Consider the following 27712-nt stretch of genomic DNA (forward strand, 5'->3'; position numbering starts at 1 on the left):
TCTGTAAACTCTAAAAGTTTCAAGATTTGATTTCCTGCCGAAAATGTTTTTTTTCCTCACTAGAGACAATCTCTGCTGTGAATGAGCCTATTTAGATACTTTTAACAAGTTTATGAAGCTGCAGCTTAAAGAAACAACGGTTTTGACATCACTTGACCTTTTGAACTTGTTAAATGGCTGTATTTAGAATTCTTTTCTCATGAAATTCTGTTATCCTTCACTTAGATACTTTAAATGGTAAATAATTAGTTCTGATAAAAGTGTTTAACTCCTTTGAAAATACCTATGTTCTTTTATAGATACATACATTCTGCAGATTCAATGGCACTTTTAGTAACTAAATGAGATCAAATGAAATAGGAACTGCATTACAAAACTCATTATGCATATTAACATCAGACTTGTGTTGCATAACTAAACTTTTAGTAACTAAACAGAGGGTTGTGAGGCTTTTTTTGTAATAGGTGTTTTATATATATATATATATATATATATATATATATATATATATATATATATATTCAACAGATCCTTACATTAAAAATGTTAGATAGATGACTAACAACATGGTTAAAACATCTGATGTTTCTTGAAAAGTCTTGGAAATATTGACAATCTTTTAACCTTCAGCTTCTAATGCTTATACATACTTTGATCTGATGTGCATTTCTGACATATCTACTTAACAGAGGTGCTATTATTATATGTGACATATTCATATAGCTTCAGTTATATTGGACACTCTCATTTTAATGTATATTTCATGGACTCAGATTTCTTTAGTTGCTTTCATAATGCTTTTTTTTTTTTTTATACTATATTTTAAGCAGAGATGGATAATTTGTGTCTTTTGGTGTTGGAGAGGTGGTGGATGGATGGTTTAGTTACATTTTTAACTAAACCAGAAACTTTATGTTTCATGTATGTGTTTGTAAATAGTTTTGGGTTTTTGAAAGTAGTGCTTAATACACATTATACATCCATGATAAGTAAGTTTTCAGTAGATTTCAAGTCAACACGGAAGAAAGGTCTTTCAGTAAGTAACAACATACACATTATAGTCAATAGCTCATGAATGTTTATCATTAAATATTAATAGTTTGAACAATAATGTCAAAAGAACTGGTTTGCTTAAATATATCAAAATGCATAAAGCCCAGATCATCTTTTTACAGGAAACTCATCTATTAAAAAAGACCTACAAAAATACTCATTTAATGGCTACACCATTCTGGCTGATTCATGTTTTAAGACTAAGAGAAGGAGCACTCTTATTCTATGGAAAAATATGTATACTATGCCAAGAATTATAGATACAATTTCAGATAAAGATGGGATGTTAAGCATGGTTATTTTGGAAATCAATAGAAAGTATTATACCTTGATTAATACATACTGGATACCAGGACTAAGTACTAAATATGTTGACAAATATCTGGACCTGATTATTTTAAATGCAAAAGGGGAAATTATAGTAACAGGTGATTTTTTACTGCCTATTATCAGGCAATGATACTTTAAAAAATGGTAAAATAAAACTAACATCTCAAGCCAAGAAGTTAAATGACTTTACAAACCAGATGAACCTTAAAGATATACATGGTCGAAGAGAACATTATTCCTTACTCTATACTCACTATTCATATCGGTTTGGTACACAAACAAACATGATAAGGTCTTTATATCAAATAATATATACTCAAAAATAAGTGACATATCTATAACGACTTGTCCACTTTCAGACCATAATGCTATAAACATTACATTAACTACACATACAGATGATTTAAGATTTCTACAGAGAATTCCTGCTTACATAACTAAGTTAAAAGACTTCAGGAACTGGATAATGAAAGAAATAGACATGTTTATGGAAACAAATGATAATGATACTATACTATGGGACACCTTTAAAGTTTATATATATGGTAGAATAAAATCTTGGTACCTTAAAAAAAAAGGAGAGAGTGGGACAAAGAACATTTAAACTTACAAAAAAGCATAGACAAGATAAAAATGGATGAAAAATCAAATAACAAAGTAGCACATAATGAAATTACTAAGTTAAATCAAAAATACTTAGAAGTTCTAAATCATAAGGTAGCCATAAATCTGGAAAAATTGAAATTGCAATATTTTGCTGTAAATCCTAAATATCTACATAAAATAGTGGTAAGATCCAAAAAATAAACAGTCAAAATCTTATTAATGAGATTAAATATAAAAGTGATGGTTCAGTTAAGAGTACAACTAACTTAATGGGCATATTAGAAGTGTTCAAAAACTACTATAAAAATATAAATAATAAACACACAACTTTTGAAAACACATAATGTAATAAATACTTTTATTCAAGAAAATATAACTACTAAGGTGTCCATGCAACAAAATAACATATTAAATAAATAAATAACACTAACAGAAGTGAAAGAGCAAATAAAACATTTTAAAGATAATAAAGCTCCAGGACTGGTTGGAATAATTCCTGAACTATATAAAAAAATTCCTAAATATATAATAAAGAAAATGATGAGTGCGTTTACTATGGTTAAGCAAAAATGTATAATACTCCCATCATGGAAATATTAAATTATCTCCCCCATTTTAAAATGAGGTAAGGACCCCAAATCTTGTGATTCATATAAGCCAATTTCGTTACTAAACACTGATTATAAAATTTTCATGACAATATTAGCTAATAGGATAAAGAAAATATTACCTAATCTAATATGTAATGATCACACAGGGTTCATTCTTCATAGAAAAGTGCAAGATAACATTATTAAATTACTATCATTAATAGACATAGCATTCAAATAGGAAAAACAACTAATTATTATCAGCCTAGACATAAAAAAGGCTTGCTTTTGATTCTATTAGTTGGTCTTATCTACAAAGAATTCTGATTGGTTTTGAATTCTCCTCAGATTTTGTCAGCTTATTAATGAAAATTTATAGTGGGGCACAAGCCTATGTGAAAATCAGATCATGTCTATCCTCACCATGAGAAATCTGCAAGGGAACTAGACAAGGTTGTCCTTTGTCACCATTATTGTTTGCTCTTTCAATGGAACGTTTTGTTACATATATCAAAAACAAGCAAAATATAAAGGCTTTCAAATTAATAAGGACTATTGTCCTAAGATACAATTATTTGCTGATGATATGTTAATGTTGAGTGATATTGATTGTTCTTTGCATGATGCTATAAATACCTTAAGTAAGTCTGAAAGAATTTCAGGGCTTAAATGTAATCATAATAAATCCAAAACATTATTAATTAACAAAAAGATCAACAAAAACCTAAGAGAGAACAGCCTGTTTAATTGGGTGAATAATGTATTAGAATATCTGGGTGTCAGTATAAAGACTACATGGAAAGAGTCTGTTAAACTAAACTACAATAATTTAATAATAACCATTAGTTAACTAATCAAAAGATGGAATAAAATGTTCTTCACAATGGAGGATAGTTTCCCTTTAATTAAAATGATAATTTTACCTAAAATTTTGTTTTATATGCAGTCATTGATACTACCCCCTCCCAAAAATGTATTTAAAAAAATAGATTCCATGCTATTTAAATTTTTATGGTTCCCCTTAAAACCTAGGATTGCATATAAATGGCACATTAGAGCTTGGAACAGTAATGGGATAGCATTCCCTAGCTTAGATCTTTATTCCAAATCAGTTATAATTAATGTAATATTACACTGGATCTCACCTGCCTATATATCTGGCTGAAAAACAGTACATGAGATTCATATAACTGATGTCAGAACTATAGAAAATCAATTCAAGGAACAATATGGAATAAGTAGAGTTCATTGGCTTTTATGTGAATTTTGTTTATTTAATAAGAAGTTTGATCATTTTTCTTATGGCATTAATCAAATATTTAATAACTTTAAAAATATAATTGATTGTAATTACATTAAACAATTCCTATTTCTTATATTCCCTATAGCATACTCCCCTGATTGCCTAGATTCTTTCAACATCAATGTGATGCAACAATTAAAGGAAAATAACTTGATATTCTGGCATCAGTTTATTGAAAATAAGAGTATTAAACAAATAAACTCTCTTTTATGTAGTTTTGATAATAGTCAAGACGGTTGTTTATACACTCATTACAGCAGTTTATAGAAAACAAAATGAGAGTATCAATCAACCTAGAGACTGAATCTATACCTAGTTTGATCCAGCTTTTTATTAGGTGTCTTAAAATGACAGATGATCAAAAATTAAGTATCTCATCTATCTATAAGATACTAAAAGAAGACACTATAAAGATTGACTCCAACTTTTGGAATTACTATGTAAAGATTAATGGAGAACAAATATCTGATGAATCCAAAAAACTGTTAATCAAAATCTACATATGGTACCTCTTCTTCATTATATTGGAGACTGTATACATGGAAATTTATGAATAGGAGTTTCTATACTCCACATAAAACAAATCTTATACTCAAAAACAGGGAAAATAAATTTTGGAAATGTGATGAATTACTAGAGGCCAACTGGGTTCACATGTTCATTTAATGTAGAAATGTTGTTCAATACTGGAAAGACTTCAGATATTTTGTAAAGGCTTTATGGTCTGATAACTGTCGTATTTCTAACTTGCTAATCCTATTCAATGTTTCTATACCTAATGTAGTACCTAAATCTCAGATTCAGTTACTCTGGTCAATTTTTGCAATTGCCAGAAGAGTTATTACTTTGAACTGGAAAAGTAAACAAGATTTGATGTTTAAAGAGTTTATTAATTTAGCAAAAGTTGTTTGTAAAAAAGAACTGCAAACCATTTATTATAGAACTCATAACATTACTCATAAAAAATAGCATGACAAAAACTGGAAAACCTTTTGAACAAATACTGATAACTTTTCATGGTTAAAATGATTGTTTATCATGGATGAATGTAAATATTGTAGTTTTGTTATTGTTTTATTGTATTTATTATATGTACATTTGTGTATGTTTATAAAGAAAACAAAATAAAAATATTTCTGGAAAAAAAAAGAAATACACTAGTAGATGACTATTAACCAGGCACTTAGGTTTACATAGTACTGGTTGTAGAATATTTACAGTTTAAGTGTGTACACAATTTGCAAATGCATTTCATATGGTACATATACTTTCAGGAGAGTGTGTTTGAGAAGCATGACACAGGTTTGAGTTAATCAGGTTGCCAGTACTCTGGTGTACAGGGTTGTACCCTGTTTCCAGTGATTCAACATATTTTATAGTAGATTAACTCGGGGGGGGGGTGTCAGTGTAATTAGAGGAGGAGACAGAAGGGAAAGCAGAGTGGATGAGAAGAGGGTGAGAGGAAGGTGAGAGGAAGGAAAGAAGCAGATTAGCCAGGAGAAAGGCATGTACATAACCATGCTTTTAGATGTTTTTTAGGGAGGTTTTAAAGTGAGGTAGGTTAGGAGTTAGCCTGATGTTAAGTGGAAGGGTGTTCCATACTTTGGTGACTGAGTATTCATAAAGTGATTTTCTGTGGTTTCTGGAGGGTTTGCAGGTTTTGAGAAGGAGATTGTTTTGGATCGGAGTGTTCTGTTTATTTTGTAATGTTGGATTAGGTTGGCAAGGGCAGGGCAGGCATTGGGCTTGTATAATATATTATGGATTGTAGTTAGTTGTGTATACATAAGCTGATTTGCTAGTTCAAGCCAGTTTAGTTCTTTTGGTGGTATACAGTGGTGTGTACAGTAGTTGAAGTTAGTTGCAAACTTTGCTATTCTGTTGTAGCTTTGTTCCATTTTGCTCTTAGTGGAGTTTTTTTAGATTGGTAAGTATACAGGAGGCATAGAAATGAGAGGGCAAGAGGAAGGTTTTTTTTAGGGTGATCTTGGTGGGGGTAGTAAGAAATTGTCTGTTTCTGTAGAAGAGTCCTAGTTTATATGTTTTTTTAATGTTTTGTTGGATGTGAGCGTCAAAGATGAGTTTGTTATTGATTATAATCCCTAGGAGTTTTGTCTCTTTATGTTTTCTATGATGGTTTTGTCAGCTGTGAGAATAATAAATTGGTCTGGGCCAAGGGGGGGGGGGGTATTTTTGTGGTGAATGACTAATCTTTTTTGGGGGGATTTAGAAAGAGTTGGGAGTTTGTCAGCCATGATTCAGTGGCTGTGAAAGATTGATGGGTTTTAATTAGAAGTTCTGGGAGGGTATGAGCAGTGCAGATTAAAGCTGAATCATCTGCATATTGGATTAATGTTCCTGGAGAAGAGGCAGTATATAGATTGTTGGTGAATATAATAAACAGTAGGGGTCCTAAGATGGACCCTTGGGAACCCCTATGGGGTTTTGTATGAAGTGGGAATTGGATGGCACATTTGACTGCTTGCTTCCAGCCATATAGGTAACTTTGGAACCAGTGGAGTATGATGGTAGAGCATTCTAGTGTGGATAGCTTGTCTAGTAGTAAAGTATGTGAAACTATGTTGAAGGCTTTTGTAAGGTCCAGGAACAAAGCAGATACTAGATATCCTTTGTCCCTGGCATTGTTAACTGTGTTAATGAAGCCGTGCTGAGTTTGAATGAGTAGATTGTTAAGGAGTAGATATTTCATTAGTCGTTGGTGAACATACATTCATTCAAGTTAATGTTCATCTCCACACTCCAATTCCCTCACTTTTTCTAGCAAGGAACCATGCTGTGATGTGTTAAGCCCTTGTGACATCTAAGTGCTTCATGACTGTGAGTCAGTCTTTTCTACTTCTCATGTCACTGAATCATTTAACTGCACTTGTTCTGGCTCCAGGTCATTTTGATCTAAGATGTCTGCTAGAACTATACACATTAGTTTCACCACTACTTTGCTCAGAAATGAGGTCAGAATTATGTTTAGCAGTTTCCTGGTTCTCTTCTAGATCTTCTTTTAGGCAAAGGGCAACAACTTTTGATTTCAGTCCAAAGGCTGCTATTCTTTTTTTAAAGCAGCATGTTAAATAGCTTTTAAGTAGTTTTCACAGGACCCCATACAGGTGTCCAATAATGTATATTAGATATAGTAGAACTCCATCCAGTCTCTGTGTCCTGTCTACCCATCATTTTAAAAGTTGTGCTCTAACTCCCTGAAGCTGCATGATTCTGTCAGCCCAGCTTTCTCATACCATTGTATAAAGTCTTTCTCATTCTAATATGCTGCACTGTTCTCTCTTGCAGACATAGATATAAACTGCTTTTTAATATTCTTTCAAAAATCCACATAATTCTGTGAACTTTAAGTGAAAACTGATGTTCAAGATACACATGTTATTCTGTATTACATTAGCCTACTGAGCTGGACAATAGAAACGTTGTATTTTTCTATTAAAGGTTTGATAGTATTACAATATTTGGCCTGAAACAGACCAGTTTCTTCCAGTACTTGAAATATTGTGACAGGCTCCTCAAAGCTTTTAAGATCAGAATAAAAATAAATCTTCTGGATAGTTAGATGTATTAGATGGAATATATTGTTCTACTGCATACATATTTTAGACATCAAATGAAAGTTTCTTCCTTGTTTGCCATATATGAAAAACATAATCACTGTCCAAGTATACTATTGTTTAGGAACATGGTGTTTCACTGAAATCTATTTTACTGCAGCATAGGCAGCCAAACAGGTGTGGTCAAATAAAGAGGTGCAGCACCGCAGTAGTTATATACAAGTTGGAAGGGGGTTGATGGGACGAGCTCCCTCCAGCCTTTATCTCTCGATGATCTATAAAGCACATATACATACTTCAAACATTTTTTATTGTTTTAGGTGTTGTTTGTAAATCACTTATTCAGTTTGTGTGGAGTAGATGATTTGCAAAGTCATGGTTACTTTTTTCTTTGTTGAGTAAGTTCAGTTTGTGGGACCACTGCTACATACCCTTATTATTGCTATTTTACTTAACTTGGACAAGAAACTGTTTAAGGAAAAGCATGTGCTTCATACAAAGTTGCAAAATCTATTACATATTTCTTAAGGTTTGTATTGTTAGCTGAAATTTGGAAATATAATACGAGACTTTTCAGTTTTTGTGAAGCTTACTGACAGAAAGATCCCTAGAGATTCCAGTAAAGTAGCAAAAAAGGGCCCCTTTAAGTACACCAAAAAAATGAAGACTTCATTTCTATATGCTCTCTTGTCAAAGCCTTCAGTTTTAGCAAGCTTAGTTGTTTGGTAGTTGATTATGTTTAATCTGTACTTGAGAGCTACTCTTGCTGTCCTTTTACAGTTCTGGGATCATCCATCTTGTGGCAGAAGGTATTTGTCTGGTTTCTCTGAGATCATGTGGTTAGTAACTAGAGGGCATAGGAGTCAGATTTCAAAGCTTTTTTTTTCTCTGCTATAAATCAACTGACTTTGCAAGACTTTTGTGCTCACTTCCACAGAGCACAGCACTGCTTTTCAAGTGTGTCAACTGTATCCAAAGCCAATCAAGCTAAGATAAGAATATTTTCTTGATTTACTGCTCTTGCACTTGCTTTATACAGTGATTGCTACAGTTATGAACATTTTAAATTTAATCTTGTGGCAAAAATTGTCATTTTTCTCTTTGTTAACTTTTCTATTTCTGTTTGCCACCAAATCATCTTGCAGAAGAGCAAATTATCCAGGGGCATAGCTATTTGATAGTTGTTTGCTGTTTAATATGCACTTGAGAGCTACTTTTGATGTGCTTTTACATTAAGAAATTCCAAGACCATTGATCTTATGGCAGAAGGTTTTTACCTGGCCTCTCTGTGCTGGGAAGCACTCCAATAAGCTCAAAGTGTGGCTATTTATTGGCAAGAGGGCACTGGAGTCAGTTTTCTTTTTTCCTTTTTTTTTTTAATTTCACTTTCAAATATTTTATTGTATTTCTAATAATACAATATGGTTTAAAACAGCAATTAGAAATAGCAAGATATATAACTTAATCAAATACAAACAATAAAATAAGAAAGATGATGAAACGGTATTAACACTAAACTAATAAAAAATAACATAAAAAGACATAACTATTGACAAAGGCGTCTAGCCAGACATTTGATTTATTCTGATCATCAGACTTGTTGTCTCTAATATTTCCGTTACTGTCAGCCATAAATTGTAATATGAAGTGATTCTATCAGTTCTGAGTTTTAAAGTAAGAATTTCCATATCAGCAACTGATAAAGTCAGATTACTGAATTCATCGAAGGAAGGAGAAAATAGTGATGATCTTTCAAGCTATGGCTAATAAAGTCCAAAGAAATGAAAACTTTTTCCTGGGAACACATTTGGAGATAGGATAATTAAATAATGCTAATTTATTTATTTATTTGCATTTGTTGACCGGGAATGCCCGACTGGACGTAGGTCCATTTTCAGCGGAGGCCTGGGAAGAAAAGCTCCACAGTTAAAATAAACAGACAGTAGTTACATTGGACTACATAGCGATTAACAATTTAATATAGCAATTAATTACAAACATATTTACAGATGAAAAACATAGTACATTAGTAGACAACTAGAATCTTTATCTGTGAAGTACATAACAGACATTAACAAATGTTACAATAAGAAGTTCCTGCTGTATAATAAGTACTAGGCTTATGAGCATCTGAGCTTGCTATAATCAAGGTAGTTAGTGGGGTGGAAAGAAAGGTAGTGGTTGGATGAGGTGGGTGATATTAGAGTGGGAGTTGCAAGGGCATAGCCAGCATGTTTTTAGGTGTGCTTTTAGTAAAGTTTTGAAGTGGGTGCGTGATGGTATGGAAGTAATTGTGGGTGAGAGGGAGTTCCATAATTTGGCTATGGTGCAAGAGTATAGTGCTTCACGAGCAGAGTTATTGACTTTAGTGATCTGCAAGTGATTTTTGTTGCTGGATCTTAGTGGTCTGGTGGTGCGATAGGGTTGGAGTAGATTCTGGAGGGATGGGACATTTAGTGGATGGTTTACTAGTTTGTGGGTGAGTGATAGTTGATACCATTTAAGGAGGTGAGGGAGTTCAAGCCAGCCCAGTTCAGCAAGTGAGAGACAGTGGTGACTATGGTAGGATGCCCCTGTGGCGAATTTGGCGATTTTGTTATATCAGGTCTGTAGCTTGTTTAGATCGCATTGCCATAGGTTGGTATATATTGGACAGGCATAAAGTAGGGTGGAGATAAGGTGGGAATTTGCTATTGAAATCTTTGCTGTTTTGGTGAGAAGTTGCTTATTTCTGTATAATGCTCCTAGTTTTTTTGTGGACTTTTTTTATGGTCATGGATATGTGAATGTCAAATTTTAGGTTATTGTCTATTTCCACTCCTAGCAATTTGGTGTGTTCAGTTGGGTATATAGTGGTGTTGTCTTTTGCTGTGATGTTAATGTGAGAGTTGTTTTGAGTATGTTTGGTGGGTTGGAAGATGAGTAGTTTAGTTTTGTTTGGGTTGAGTATTAATTGGGCATCGGATAGCCAAGTTTCAACAGAGGAAAAGGCTTCCTGTGTGGCTTTTTGCAGTTTGGGTAGGGACTGGGCTGAGCAGATGATGGTTGAGTCATCTGCGTATTGTACGAGTGTGCCACATTTGGTGGCAGAGGCTAGATTATTGGTGAAAACAGAGAAGAGTAGGGGTCCAAGGATGGATCCTTGGGGGACCCCTATAGAGACAGGTAGTTGGGGAGATCTGTCATTCTGCCATACAACGGATTGTTGGTGGTCAGACAAGTAACTCTGAAACCAGTTGGTGACTGGTTGAGAAAAGGATAGGTTACTGAGGACAGAGATGAGTTGTTTGTGTGGGACCAAATGTCAAATGCTTTAGATAGGTCTAGGAAAGTAGCAAAGGAGAGATAGCCATTGTTTTTATGCTGAAAGACAGTGTTAGTAAGGGAGAGTAAGGCAGTGGTGGTGCTATGGTTTGGTCGGAAACCATGCTGAGTATTGGAAAGGAGGTTGTTAGTAAGAAGGCAGCCTGAGAATGTATGCATCTCTCTAGTATTTTGGAGAGTGGAGAGAGATTAGCTATGGGGCGGTAATTGGTTAGTTCTGTGGAAGGGTCACCTTTGTGGAGGGGAACTATATGTGATACTTTCCACAGTGTGGAATGTAACTTTCTGACAGAGATTGGTTAATCAAGATGGATGCTGGGTAGGCCAGAGCATCAGCTGCGATTTGTAGATATTCACTTGGGAGGTTGTCTGCTGCTAATTTGGTGGACTTAAGTTTAGTTAAGAGTTTTTTTATGTTGGATGTAGGTACAGGAGAAAAAGAGAAGGCAGTGGGGAGATTACTAGTTGAAGGTGTAGGTTGGAGGGGAGGGGGGTTGTGTTGTTTAGCTAGTGATAGTATGGTTTGTGTGAAGTGTATGTTGAATGAGGTAGCAATATTTTTGGAGGAGTGAGGGATGTTAGGAGGAGGGGTACTGACTTTACTTGGGTAGAGAATGGAGTTTATGGAGGACCAGAATTGTTTGAGCTGTGTTGGGAGGAGTCTAGGGCAGACTGGTAGTATTGGAATTTGTCCTGTTTTATTAGCTTTTTAACTCTATTGCGTAGTTCTAGGAATTTCTGTCTAGTTGAGGGGGTTTTAATTTTGCGCCAGTGCTCCCAGGCTTTATCCCTGTTTTTCATTTCTGACTTAGTGGTTTTCTGTAGCCATGGGGAGAGTTGTGCTTTCGTTCTGGAAAGTCTTATGGGGGCATGGTAATTAAGGATGCTCAGGAAGGTAGTATTAAAAAATTCAACTGCATCATCAAGACTGAGGTACTTTAGGGGATGCCAGTTACATTCTTTGAGGGATGAGATGAATGTGAGTGGGTTAAAGTGCTGTTATAATTAACGTATTTGATTGTAGATGACAGGTTTAGCTTGGTATAGGTATTTTTTTGAGTAGGAATGTTGGGGAGTGATGACTGAGGCTATCTGATAAGCAGCCTGTTATATATGACTGGGGGCTCTTACTGACTAGTATCCAATCCAGGGTAGTGTGCTTGCTGGAGTTTTTATTTATCCAGGTTGGCGACTGGACTATTTGGGTGAAGCCATGAAGGTTTATATGATGGGTTGTATTGTTGCCAGAACAGGATTGCCAGTCAATATTGAAATCACCTAAAATGATAGTTTCTTGGGGGAGATGGTGGATAGAGGTAAAGTTTGATATATCCTGTCTAACTGTTAATTGTATTAACTCCATCTTACTTATGACATATTGTCTTAAATCTTGTAAGGCTAACCATAGATCATTTTCTATATTATACTTATTCATTATTTGATTAATAGAAAGCACTTTTCCAGAATATGTTAACTGATGCCAAAAGATTAAGTTTCTTGCTTTGAACATATTCAATTTGTTGCTATCAAAGATGTCAATATTATTATATGTACAAGCACTAGAAAAAAGCAAGAAGGGCCCAGCCTTAATATTAGGGTTCTTGTTCACATAATTCTTAAATATATTTAAAGTATTAATGAAATAGTGGTAAAAGATTTGTTTGTTTTTGTTCTCTAAAATATAGTCTCTTGTCATCCAATATAAGTAATTTAATAGAATCATTGGATAATTCTGATTCAATGGCTGTTTTGATTCTAACCATAATGTGTTTGGGGGGATGAAACTTGTTTAAGTTACAAAATCTTAGGAAAAACAATTGCTTTAATCATAAACAACCTATCTTTCATTGTGAAAAAAAATCTATTCCAACTGGTTATAAGTGATTTTATTTTATTTAAAGTACTGTTATAATTAATTAAAATTGTTTCATTCAAGTCATCTGACACCAAAACACTAACTAATTCTGTCATCCAAAACAAAATATCTGGATTTTTTTTATTTATAGACTTCTTTTTACAGTTTATAGGTAGTATTTTAGTTTTATTTTCATTAAATTGAAGACTATATATGTTTTGAAATTTAGCTATGGTGTTAAATAAAGCTTGTGGAGACTGATTGTTATCCATTAAAGTTAGCAAAATATCATCTACAAACAGTTGAAGCTTCAGATCTAGACCTCTTTTAAATTGTACACCTTTGATATTCATATCCAGTCTAACACAATTTGCAAAAAGTTCAAATTAAAAAGCAAATAATGGAGATGAGTGGCAACCTTATTTTGTTCCTTTACTATTTGTAATAGGGCTAGACCTGTGAGACACTAATTTAATATAGACTTAAGAGTTTTCATATAATTATTTAATTAAAATTGAAAACGTTTTTGGGAATCTATATTCATCCAAAAACAAAAGTAAATAATTCCAGTTCACTGAATCAAAGGCACTGTTAACATCTAAACTGACAATGGTCAAATCTTTCTGCTGAACTATAATATGATCAATTAACTTAAGAATTATTTTAATATTGTCATATGTATTTCCCCCTTTTATGAAACATGTTTGATCTTCATGCATTAAAAGAGGCATATAGTGTTTTATTCTATTAGCATATATTGCCATAAACATTTTATAGTCTACATTTAACAAGGATATAGGCCTACATAAAGTACATAGTTTTTTGTCTTTACCAGGTTTTTGAATCAGAAATATTAGAGAATATTTCCATAAAGGGGGTATATTTGTGTTTTCTTTAAGTAAATTATAAACTTTTAATAACAAAGCTAAAGCTTCCCCTGTCAATAATTTATACATTTCAGGTAATATGTTATTGATCACTGGAGCTTTATTTGATTTCAGTTTATTAATTTGTGATTTCATTTCAGTCATTGTAATTGATTTATCTAGAGGCTCTATTTGCTCTTGAATTAGTTTGCTACCAATATATTTACTAAGGATTTTTTTACTTTATTAGTTGTTGTCATTTCTGAATTTGATATATTTAGTGTATTGAAATGTACTCTAAATGCCTCTAAAATACAAGATAAATCTGTAGCTTTTTTCTGTGTACCTGGAATGTAAAGTTTTTTTTATTTGATTAGATTTAATAATATCCTTTGTTCTATTTGCTAGGTTTCTTTGATTAGTAAGGTTCACAAAATAAGAATGTAACTTATTTTTTCAAGATTAATCATAGTTTTGTGATGAAGTGTTTCAAAATATTTGTTTTTTTTGTTCAAGTTCTGTTTTTAAATCTGTGTTTCTTTTTCGTATTTTCAACTTAAGTTTATAAGCTTTCATTTGCAATTCTAGTATATCTTTGTCCCATTGTTTCTTCTTATTAATAAACCATGCCAGAACCCTACCATAGATGTTAGACTTTAAAGAGCCCCATATAAATATTTCAGATATACCATCAGTGATATTTATATCTAGAAAGGTATTCATCCCACATACATACAATTCTTAAAAATCTTTTAAGTTAGTTATATATGAAGGTATTCTGGAAACAGGCATAGTGTCTGATGGAACAATTTCTAAATCAAATATAATTGCATTGTGAAAAGACAATGGGCATGTGATAACTTTAACTTTATCTAACTTTGTTATTTTGTCAATTGAGAGATATACTCTATTCTAGAATGTGTCTTATGTTGATGTGAACAGTGTGTAAAAAATAATGAGCTTGGCTCTGCAAGAACATTAATGTATTTAATAACAATTATATCAATAAATGTCAGAAGTGCCCTTGAGGTGGCAGTTTTCTTGCATTTGCAGTTTGTGTCAGTATCATTATCACCCACAATGCAATTAAAATCCCCTGACAGTATTATACTCCCTTTAGAATAGTGAATAAAGTCTTCAAACTGATGTTTAACTGTTTTAGCCCCCATCACAGGTATCAAATAGAGGTTCATTAATGTATAAATCTTTCTGTTTATTTCTATAGACACTAAACAAAACATACCAGAAGAATCATAATAATGTGTTAATAATTCTGGGTGATAAAACAGATTTTCTCAATAGGATTGCTACTCCTTTTTTCTTCTGTTTATAATGAGAGCTTACTAATACTGTGCAATTATTAAAATTTAATCTGTTTATATCCTCTTTCAAAATGTGTGTTTCTTGAAGAAAAAGTAGTTGGAGTTTATGTAATTTAAGATGCTTAAATAAATTTCTTTTAACATTACTGTTTAGTCCAGTAATGTTAATAGATAAACACTTCATACTCATAGTATGCTATGGATTTTGATTAGCCTTAGATATTCATAGTTATGGAAAATTATATATAAGTTTTTGGAAAAAAAATGCTAGACATTCATGTTATACATTATTATAAATAAACCTGGCAGACATCAAACAATAGTAACTTAAACACAAAAACCTAGTGTACTGATTAATCAACCCAACACCCAACACAATGTGGTATAAAACCCCATACTTGGATAGGCATATGGTCCATGTAATCCATCTAACTATGTCTACTATCTGCATCTGAGGCTCTATCTAAGAGACATTAGATGTATTAAGATAATTACATCGCTGTATAATATAAGTTCAACATAGATAAATCATGTAACTAAGTACATCAGTAGACATTTTTAAAAGACAGAAAGTAAACATTTATATCCTAAATACTTGAAAAAGTACTTAAAGTAAAATAAAGCAAGAAAGAAAATAATATACTTTTCTTGAATATATACTTTTCTTGAATATGTATAACAGCAAAATAAAACAAGCTGACAAAGCATGGTGACATGAAGAATAGCGAAGCATACTAATATCATTCAGCACATTTGACAGTACAGCTAACAGTAAACTTCAGTGTGTTTGAGTTAAGTTGAGAAGTAAAGATGATATTTATAAAATATAAAACCAAAAACATCAAGATATTGATGCATAAAACAAAATTAAAAACAAAAAGCACTTATCAAGAATTTAAGTAATCATTATTTTCTTATACTATATATAAGCTTCCAGAAACATCAGCTTATAACTCATCTATCCTAAAAGAATACTAAAACCAAATATTTTATAGTTATTAGTGTGGTATAAATTTGTACAGCCTCTATGGAATAAATTAACTCTAATATATCTACAAATATTCACCTTGAAGCTTTTGCATAGAACAAGTTACATTTGATGCCAGAGTTAACATTTTCACCTTGCATTCAAAGTATATAAGTGCAGTGTAAAAAGATCCACGATTACAAGACCATGAGAACTCCAGTGCAGTTTAACAAGCTCTTTTTATTAGACAGCACTATTTAAAATAGCAAACATCTTATAAAATAAGTTAATTTTATAATTAAGTGCTGGATTGCACTAATCACCTTATACTGAACAGAAAGAAGCCATATTTCTTTTAATTTTATATACTAGTAATTGTCACTAAAAATCCTAACAATTGTGCTGTTAACATATAATATAACTAATGTAAATGTTAATATAGCGTTTTTCTTTATTTTCTCTACTTCCAGTTCTATAAAGTAATATTTAGAAGTTAACTTACCCATTCTTTAGCTAAATTAGATGGATAAGTTGTTTTCAAAGTGTAAATGCTTTCCTGATTAGAGCAATGACTTAAAGGCACAGACACAACCTTTAACCTTGAAGTTGACATCATTACAAGTGCATCTAAAGTGCCTGGAGTAGTTTGCACTGCTGTGATTGTATAGTACTGTTCTAAAAGGGATTTACAAAACCAGGAATGTCTGATGAGCTTGGCAGGAATCAGAAAAGATGAAAGTTGGCAAACTGAAGTTATTTAAGTATGTCTTGAGAGTGAGTTAAGGTGTTCAGTTCTACCACAGGCAATCCAAGTAAAAGCAAATGCTTGAAAATTTAAATGTTTAGGAATCCAGGTAACTTAAAGTAATTTTTTTAACACTCAACAGCCACTCAGTTTAGCCTCTTTGCAAAAACAATCATATATTGATTAAAATTATACTTGTAACAAAATAATAAAGAAATACATTTTATAATAGCCTTATGTAGATTACCGGAGATGAACAAACATTCACATTGCATGCTTGCTATTGGAACTTTTGTTTAAAAAAACAGTGAAATTAACAGATACATTCTGAGGATGTTTCATAGCAAATAATCTTTATCAAAGCTTTGAATATTTATTGCTACATACTACGTAGGAGTAGGAATTCTGATATTGATAGATAGTAAGTAAGGATATGTTATAAAAAAATATTTGTTTAAAAAGATTTTATTTTACCTTATTTCGTAATGTTCTGAAAGATATATTTCTTTTGTTTGGAATTCAGTGGTAACATTTATTTTACACCGTGTTTAAATTGAGACTTCTAAGAGGAAGGCAACATCACGTTAAAATTAGAAACAATCAGACAAAATTGAAGATTTATTTGTCCCTTAATTACTTCTTTTTCTGTTCCGAAGTTTTCCATCAATTCTTTTCAGGAAGTCTTTTGAAAGAACTGCTAGACAAATCTATTGCTTCCACTTGGTCTAATATGTTATTATTAATAAATACTGTGTAGCCAGATTCACTTTGTCAAAGGTTTTTTTATGCCTTCAGTAAGGAAGGTTTTCAGCCTAGCTGGAAATAAAATATGTGTTTTGAGTTGCTTCTTTTTTTAATGGTTTTATCAAAGGAAAACAATTCTCTTCTTTTAGAGATCACAACTGAAGAGAAATCATTATCAAATCTTATTAAACTGCTTTGAAATTTAACTGGTGAATTTGTCCAGGCAGTTTTTAATACAAGTTCATTATCTTGGCCGGAAAAAAAATCACTATTATAGATCTTGGATTGGTGTTTACCTTGTCAAATATTACTGGTGCAGCTAGAGATCTATGGGCTCTTTTGATGCCATATGAAATAGATTCAGGAAGATTTCATATGGAGGGAATCCAAGATGTAAGGAAGTTAGCCATATTGTCTCCCTTTGATTTTTCAGGAAGCCCATAGATAAGCAGGTTATTTCTCCTAGATCTGTTTTCTAGGTCATCTAACTTGTTCAGCAAGGATATATTTTGTTTTAATAAAAATTCCACTTGATGCTCTTCTTCAGAAAGTCTCCTTCCATATCACTGACAGATTCTTCTATAACTGTAGTCTGAGATTTGTGCTGCATAAATATTTCTTGTAGTTGTTCCAGCTGCTGAGAACATTTATCTTTAAAAGTATCCAGTTTGTTGACCATTTTATCAATTTTTAGTGATAAATCTTGAATGTTAGACAATAAAGATTTCAGTTCTCTTTTTAGTGAAGTGTCCTCTGAAAAAGTTTTGGTACGACTCATTCTGAGCTGCTGAGAAGTCTGTATCTTTCCCAGTTGAAACTGACAGGAAATTTAAAATGTCAGAAGATAAAAAATCCCAAGGTGGTCTTCCAGAGGATTCAGAAGTAGTTTAGTGTTAAAATAATCAGCCAGCTACCAATTATAACAGAAAATTCCTGTCAGAAATAGTATTTAGATAAAAGAGCTAAGAAGCTGCACTGCTACCAAGCCACCGTCTTAGATACACCCCTAAGGAGTCAGTTTTCAGGCTTTTTTTCTCTGCTATAAATCAGTTGAATTTGCATGGAGCTGCCCAATAAGCAGCGGTGGTTAGCAGTGCCCTGTATAGCAGCAAATGCCTAGACAGTAAAATTTCCCTATAAATTTAGGATTAGGTCTGAAACCTATAAACAACACAATACAGAGTAAGAAACTTCTCTGTGTGGAAGATTTTCACTCCCTATATCTCTAATCACTGTATATTAATCAGATCAGACAATAGTAGTAGAAGTAGTGAACTTAAACTTGTCTTATGTAAAAAAAATAATAAAAAATATATAATTGTACAGAATTACTAAGTATTCAAAAGTAATCCAAGCAAGGCAGGCAGTCTGTTTCCAGTCGAACATGACATTGGACAGAATTAAGCTCAGAACAGCTAGTTTGTCCATCAAACAGCACTACTATATCCTAGCACTGTGGAACATCTTGCCATTTGCCCCAGAAACTACCCTAGAAGACCCTTGCTAAAACTCAATACTTAATCATAAATAGCCCACCCTATTACAGGACCAGACAACATGGATATATAATGTCCTAATGTTTTTGTGGCCAGCTTGGTAGAGCTGGACATCCTAAAGCAATGTAGCAATTGTCTCATATTCTCAGACAACTAGTTAATCATTAAAGAAAATAACAGTATGCAAGAGATGTAAACACACAACTCTGTTGGGGGCAGAAATCTCACATACAAATGAGGCTGTCAAAAACATCCACACCACATTCCTCAAACATGCTGCTCACCACACACACAGATTGTTTTATACTGAAAAGCTTAAAAGAAAGATACCCAAGTCTTAATGACCTCAAAAGCTGTCTAATGTTATCACTGCTCTTCAGCAATCACTAAAACACACACCAAAAGCAACAAAAAACATCTCACATAAGCGTACATCCACTGGTCCCCCAAAAGCAAAATCCATAAGGCAAGCATATAGTTTACCTAATACTCTTTTCATTGGGACTCCATCGTGTGGCCCACTAACCAGGATGGACAAGGAGAGGATAACGGTCAGTTGCCTACCTGGAGCAGTGATCCATAATATCACCACCTGCTCAAGTCACTGCACTTTAGGTACCAATATGATTCTGTCATAGTCCACATGGCTGTAAATGGCCTGAGATGTTCCTCATTGGTCTTTATGAAAACAGCCATAATAGATTTCTTGGAATATGTGTTACAGACAGGTACAAGCCTTGCACTGGGCAGCATTCTACCTTCACTAAGGATGATGGCACAGTATAAACATAAAATGATTGATTGTAATAATTGGCTTAGTTTCTGGTGTCACTCCAGGAGGATACAATATCTCTCATCATTGAAGGACATGGTCAAAAGAACACATTGCTTTGCCAAGGATAGGCTGCACCTGCCTCACCTAGGCTTTCAGATATTGGTTAAAATTGTATCCATTCCCTTACAGCCTTTTTTAAGAAATTAGAAAAAAAAAACTACCAACACAGTGAAAGAGTCTCCAGACACATTTATGGTGTTACTGCTCAGTGTTAGACGCCTAAGCAAAAAACTCCACACCCTTCAAGCTTTCCTCACTCTGGAGAATGTAGACATGTGGGACACAACCAAGACTTGTTTTAAAGCCATAGAAAGTACTCCACCAGTGCAAGGCTACAGTGATTTCCACACATTTAGACTAACAACAGCATAGACTGAGGCCAAACATGGAGGTGGCTCCATCTACATTAACAATAATCATACCTCCATGTTCGTTAAACAGCCTGATATCATGGAGATCATCCATGTGCAAGTCACGATTGATAAGGTCCCTACCATATATTGGCTAGCAACAGGTCATCATCTACACCCCTATAGTCCCACGACTCTTACCTAAATCTCTACTAGAGGTGCTCACTATCCAACCAAAAGTCCTTTTTGTGGATTACTTTAACTATTCCCCTATAGACTGTGAAACTTACACTGCCTCAAACCCATTAGCACAAAACCTCCTGGATGTTATTAACACAAACACCATGGAACAGATTGTGCAAGCTCTAACTAGGGTATCAAACATACTGGATGTGGTACTCAACAAATGGGAGAGCATTGCACCCTCCCCCTCCCCCTTGTCATGTCCTCACTAGTGAAGACAGATCACAAAGCTGTCTACTTTGAAGTAAAAATCATCATGAAAACCAGATAAACCAGTAACAGTTAGGAACTATTCTAACGCAAACAACGTACTTTTAAGTGGCAGTTTGTCAAAATTCATATCTTCCCCTAACCCAGAGTCCACAGCTGCCTATGTAGAATTATTCAGAGTTCCTATAGAAACACATGAATGGCTGCATTGAGGCTGCCATACCTACCAGACGTAAGCCCATAAAAACACTAAAAACAAATCCCATTGGTGGAATCCTCACCTAAATAGGGTATATAATAAAAAAAAAAACTCATTGCCAAATCAGGAAGAGAAACTCTATTAAAGACAAGTGCTCCCTTATACAACTAAACAAGAAATTTAGAGATCTAATTAAGTCCAACAAAGCCAACTACAAGGTCTGGATAGCCTCGCAGGCTAAGGAGAATCACAAGGCCTTCTTCACCTATGCCCAGAACCTTAAAGGTAACACACAGCAGTGTTCTGAATTGGTGATGACTTTGCAAATCTACTGGCTGATAAATTTAGCTCAAACATCACCTCCCACTCCATTCTCAAACTTCTCCAGGTGAAATCCCCTCCAACAAACTTCTCCCAACTATTAGCAGAAACAGGTGCTGACAGCACTCATTATAGCCAAGAATACTACCTCTATGTGTTGCAACAACATTGCCAGTTGCCTCGTGAACAGTCTAAAACATAACCTCAGGACCACTTGAGGCATTCTTCATCTGTAGAGTACAAAAACAGGCTCTATTGCAAGTGAATGGAGGGCTACAACATTCATTCTCTTCCACAAGGGTTGACCATCAACCAACACAGGGAACTATAGACCCATCGATCTAACAAGCCTAATATACAAAGCCATGGAATGAATAACCATGGAATTAATAAACAAAGACATTGGCAACCTACAGACACTGGATGCATCCTAATTTGGGTTTGTTAAGGGAAGGTCATGATTACTTAACCTGGTAGACTTCTTTGAGAGGCTCACCAAGGCAATGGCCAAGGGTAAAACAGTCCATATTGTGTATCTTGACCTGGTCAAGGGGTCAAGGCATTTGATACATTACCCCACTCAGACATTGTTGACAAGCTCTATGAGCTAGGTATAAATCTGTATGCAGCTCATTGGATTGCCAGCTGGCTCAAATACAGGACCCAAGAAATCAGGATGGGTGAGACCACATCCATAAAGAGACCAGTCTTTTTTTTTCTTTCTGTACCCAAGACAGGGCATGTTGGAGTGGCAGACATGCCTCCCAAAGTATCCCCACTCTATGGAATAGGCTTCCCATCCATGTAAAATAGACTTCATCCCTGACCCTGTTCAAATGAAATCTTGATAATTGGATGGGAAATCATAAATTTTCCCCTGTTCAGGCCCCCATGTCCCTTATGGACAGAGGTCATCAATAACAAATGTATTATCTTAAATAACACCCCCCACTTTACAAATCTTTTAGTTACCACCCTACTAACATGCCCCCCATACAGATGCCCAAGATATTTGGAATCCAAATGGATTTGGGGTTCTTGACTAGGCTTGTAAGGGCCCTAGTAGTCATTAACCTAGTAATAACTATAAACAACCAATGTGCCAACGGGTCTACCTGAAAACATCGAAAGTACACAATATCGAAGACCAAATCAATGAGATGAAAGCATTGAAACCTCACTTCAGTGAATGACCGTATCGTGGAATCCATTCCCCTGGTAAGTAACCTTTTGGCCAACAAGGTGGACTCTGCCCTTTTCCCAACTGTAGTGCGATCTTGGAGTTGGTATATTTATCTTTGTTCAGGATCCATGTTTTCTTCAGGAAGTTCCACTTACTTATTAATTCATCCATTCATTATTTTGTTCAACTATTCCTTTTGTTAAACAGGACAGTCCAACTAGGCATGACCCCCTTTTTAGCTGAATCCCAAAGAGCAAAGCTCCACAGAGAAAATACAGTCAATCACATCAGCTACATAGTCACATGCAATTAGTATGTAATATACTGTAAAGTAACTTACAAATAACAGAAAAAATTTCATATGCTCTGTATTGAATTTGATACATATGTGTAACAAGGTGAGAATATGAAAAAATTATGTATGTACAATATTTACATGCATTTTGGTAGAAGGTCATGAATTAATATGAAAAAATGATGTGTGTACAATAGTTACATGTAGTTTGGTCGAAGATCATGAAAGATAGTTATGGAGTACAAAGGAAAGATGATAAGAAAGTAAACATATCTTTGATATCAGTGAAGAGGACTGAAAGAAGTATAAGTGAAAGATGGTGAAACTGAGTATATGAACTGAAGTGGAAGAAAGAGCACTTATAAAGAAGAAAGGCTAATTAAGGGGAGGTGAGATAATGGAAGCAAAATACAGGAGCAGGATGCAAATGATACAGAAGCAGAGATGTGAAGGTGGAAGAAAAGAAGAGAGTTAGATAAGAAGGTGGAAAGAGAGGAATTTCTATAAATGAAAAAGATGGAGTGAAAGTAATTAAATATGTAGCGTTAATAATGAAAAGTGTAGCATGATGAGATTGAAAGAAAGAAAAGAGATATCTGTTGGCAAAGGTCTACTTCAAAACATCGAAAGCCCATAATATCAAAGACCAAATTGTCACAACAAAAGCATTGAAACCTCACTTCAACAAACAAACAGATCATTGAATCCATTCCCAGGATAAGCAACCACTCATACCGCAATTAATGAAAATGAAACCGTACCATTCCCAACTCACCCAGGTGGGGGGTAACATCACCCCACACCCCCCAACTAAATATACCAACTCCGAGATCGCACTACAGTTGGGAAAAGGGCAGAGTCCACCTCATTGGCCAACAAGTTACTTACCGTGGGAATGGATTTCACGATCTGGTCATACGCTGAAGTGAGGTTTCAATGCTTTTGTCTCAATGATTTGGTCTTCAATATTGTGGGCTTTCAATGTTTTCAGGTAGACCCGTTGATACATTGGTTGTTCCAGGTAGAGGTTAAGTAGTTTTTGTTGGGTATGCTGAAAAGTTTTGAAATAGTTTTAGTTGTGTGTTGAGGTTGGAGGGATTTCTACATTTTTGCAACATGAACTGCATATAGTAAATTGTCAAAATGGTTATTAAATATGGATATTGTTAAATATTTTAGTTCCAGTGACTAAGTTCTCTCCTTGGGATACATGGCATTATAAGGGTTATTAATAGCAGGGCATTTGTTTGGATAGTTTATGATACTGAACACAACTTTCACTTGGGTGTTAACTTCTGTTGTAATAAATTATTTTGCACTACAGTGATGTTTAGGTGATTAACTGTTTATTTTATTGTTTTCTTTTTTTCACTGCATAGTTGTAGCTTCCTTAAATATTGAGAGTTTGGCAAACTTAACAATCTTTGCATAATTTCTTGGAGAAAAATGTGATTATAAGCTAATTTACTGATGATTTACAATGGTAGAACACCAAGAAATGGATGAAATTGTAAGAGAAATTTTGCATTTAATAAATGACTATACAATGGAGAACCTGAATGAGTGACAAGAAGAAACTGAGGAATGAGTGTTTGCATCTTTTACACCTGCATGCATATACAATGCTGGCATCAAATGAGAGGTGAAACTATACTGTAGTGGGCCTACAGTTTACTAAACTGGCCACTAAATTATAGAGAGAATATCCTGAAATCAACATTTGCTGTAACAGTCTTCCTTGAAGCAAGAGATGCCTTTGTAATATTACAGATACTCAGACAAGTTTTGGAAATCATTAACTAAATGCAGTGCATAATAAGCATGTAATGCCTAGTTTGTGATTATATTATTCTGATTACTATCCTGGCTAGATAATGCATTTGATTAAATAACCATGTTTTGCAACCGAGTTCCTATTATTTAATGCAAACACTATACATCCTTTCTTCCACTTACAAGCTTCTCATGGTTGTCATTCAAATGTCTGACTTTTCTGATGAAAACTGAGTTTGCAAAAATTAATCACTGGCTCATCTCTGACAACTTGAGTTAATGAATGCACTCACCACCCTGCACTTCCTTCATTTTATAGAAGACATGGAGTTAATATATAATACAGGTGTATGGAAGCAACCCCCCCCCCATATTATTTATTAATATTATTAATTACATATTAACTCTTACACAAATGAGGAAACTGCAGGTCAATGAAATGCAGTCACTGACTTGCAGTATCAAAGATAAGCCATTTGGTAAGGTGACAGCGATAATAGCAGTTACAAGGTATGATGGGTCAGTAAAAAATGAAGGCTTTGTTTGCTACGTTACGCCACTTTTGTGCAGACAGTTAAGTTTATTCCTTGTATCTTCACAAGGACATACTGGGTCAAGTGTACCAACTGTAAAATAATGTGCCGACTGGTTCTCTGGTGAACGGTTTAGTGCCTGACAAGTATCTTTTTTGTTTATACTCATTTCATAGTTCATGCAAGCAGGATGACTGCTCATTTGCTATCTGTGGAACCATGTCAATATGAAATGCTGGTGTTAGTCCCAGCATGAGTTTCTCACTTGACTATAATGCCATATAGAAAAAAGAAAAACACCTGCTCTGCTTGTACAAACTATTAAATGGTACATTGATTCCTAATGAGTACTCAGCCATCATCAGTGGTGGTTAGGGTCAGAGAAGGAGGGGTTAATGTGTCTGACCATCCAGCTGCTACACCCCATCAAAAATGGAACCTGACTACCTTGTTAAAGATTACCCTGTCCAATACGACTGTTAGATCAATAAAACACAAACACTTGCATTTTTGTGATATAAAATGATATACTATCAAATAAGGTGAATCTCTTTGTAGTCACAGCCAGAAAAAGTTTCACATTTTGACTTTCTACCAAGCTTTCTGAAGGCCACTGTTATAATTTTGTTGACGAAAAGTCAAAAGGGCTGGTATGTTAGAATAGTCAAGTTTTCTAATCTGACCGACTCCAGACATCATTCCCTGAAGTACCAAAGCTGCACTTTATTTTATTAGCTAATTGCATGAGCCAGTTAAGCAAAAGTACCTTTTTCTTCATTGGGTGACCTAAAGGCACTGTCTGCTGTTAACAGTTATGCAGAGATTACATTCGCCTGTTGGGTAAAACTGTCTGATTTAAATGTGCCACTTGACACTGGGGACCTGTCACATTTGCATTCTTTTTTTTTTTGCACTTGTGTATAGTATAATAGTGACGACTCATATTCTCGTATCCTTTAGTCATTAATATTGTACATGGGGTTGATGTAACACTCTAACCCCCCCTTTAGCCATGTCCCTTAATATCTACTCTTTTTCTAGTCCAATCTACTTCTGTTTTACACCAAGAGTAATTTAGTAAGCTAATCTGTTCTCTAATATAACCTCATCTGCACTGCCAGTATGGAATCTCAGTCAGCATTTGCCTGCACTCTAGCCAGCCTGATCATGCTAGGCATTCTGTGGCAGTGTAACAACTGTCTCAGGCTTCCTCACAATGACTTGATATGTGAGAGGTAGAGACATTTACTCTCAGCTCAGAGCACATTCATTAAGCACAATGTACATAAATGCACCTCCTCTAAATCATCTTATGCTGAGGTTGTTAAGAGAATACTGCCTAAACCTCTTAGGCAAAAATCAAAATGCATTAAAAACGGCAATTCATTTCATCAAGAAAAATCTGGGGAAACATTTACATAAAATAAAAGTTTACCAGATAAAACCACAAGGAGCACAAATAATAAAAATAAACCATTAGTAGCATTTGCAAATCAGCAACACCAATGTATTAAATTTAAACAGGATTTTTGCATTCCTGTTTCTCTAAAACTGCATTCTCCTATCTGGAACTCAACAATACACATTTCTTTTAATGTGAATCAGTAAAACAAAACAAGATAATAGGATAGGTGAAGATGAAAAATGTTCAGCATGTTAATATTTCAGCAGATGGTACAATGCAGGTGAGCTGTCCTGTGCAACATGCATAACATACACATGAGTTTTCCCTGTTGTGATTTTGTTGAATGTTTTATTATTTGACTTTGAGTCATGTCACCTCATAACGTAATGTAGTGGCAGTGTTCAGAGACATTAGCACTTTAGTATTATTAGCGCATTGCTGGTATGCTATAGTAGTGCTACAGCACTAACAAACAAACCAGAAGCATACAGGAGTCACGTTAAGCTCAGTTGCATATCTCTAAATCGGGTCTATATTAAAATACTGAAACCTCACTTACACAAATACCTAAACGCTGAGACATAAATAGTAAACTGTGAAAACACCGAATATCCTGAAGCATGAAATTCAAAATATCAAATTGCCATAGTTGGCCAACCCCGCCGCCCGCTATGTACTACCTACCCAAACAAAATAAATAATCCACACTTCCCCATATCTACACTTCACCCATATATCCCATATCCTAATCAAACATTCACTACGCATAAATGTGTCTAACTATAAACAAACAACACCCAACTACAGGAAAAGTATAATTTATGTATACATTCAGCTACACAACTATATTACTATACATACACTTAACATAACCCTACTTCTAACCCTAAATTTAAGTTTCCATGTATTACTATGTATGCACTTACCTTAACCCGCACCCTAACTCTAAGGTCCATAACTATTGCACATTTACATTAGGGAGCTATACTGGATAAAGGCCAACTATGACAATTCAATATTTCAAATTTCGTGCTTCAGGACGTTCAGTGTTTTCGTGGTTCGCTATTTATGTGTCGGCGTAAGTGAGGTTTCGCTATTTTAATTAAGACCCCTCTAAATCCAACACTTACTGCAACCGAAAAATCTGAGTTAAGAGTTTGCCCTATCAATCCATGCAGTGCTGTTCAACAGGCACATACAGATGTGTAAGCACATGTAGACCCATGTAGACACATACAAACACACAAGTACATGCACACATATGCACACACACGCACACACATACATGCATGCACATTCACACACAAAACCTTGCAGTACTGCAACAATAACACACCATTTCTGCCATTAACAGTGAGTGTTTACCACCAAACTACCAGATTTACAACTTTCTACTTTGCTTTTAAATAATAACATACAGCTCATTTTTGAATTGCTCTGCTACTATGCTATGTTATTTAAATTTCAATGTACAGTTCCAGGGCACATGGCTAATTTACGTTAGCTTCATCCCCATATTATTTCATTTGCATGCAGTTTTATCCGTAGTGCTACTTGCTACAGCATTTATACTACTGTAAGGATAACTT

General features: G+C 34.3%; 1 protein-coding gene across 1 annotated transcript in view; it reads right to left on the reverse strand.

Moving 5' to 3' along the window:
- Window positions 1-27712, reverse strand: part of LOC122817026 (fer-1-like protein 4) — a 1119105-nt gene that overhangs the window by 740140 nt on the left and 351253 nt on the right. The gene's annotated exons all lie outside the window — the stretch shown is intronic.

The sequence above is a fragment of the Protopterus annectens genome, chromosome 12.part0, assembly GCF_019279795.1.
Source record: "Protopterus annectens isolate FY-2018-M chromosome 12.part0, PAN1.0, whole genome shotgun sequence".
NCBI classification, from domain to species: domain Eukaryota; kingdom Metazoa; phylum Chordata; order Ceratodontiformes; family Protopteridae; genus Protopterus; species Protopterus annectens.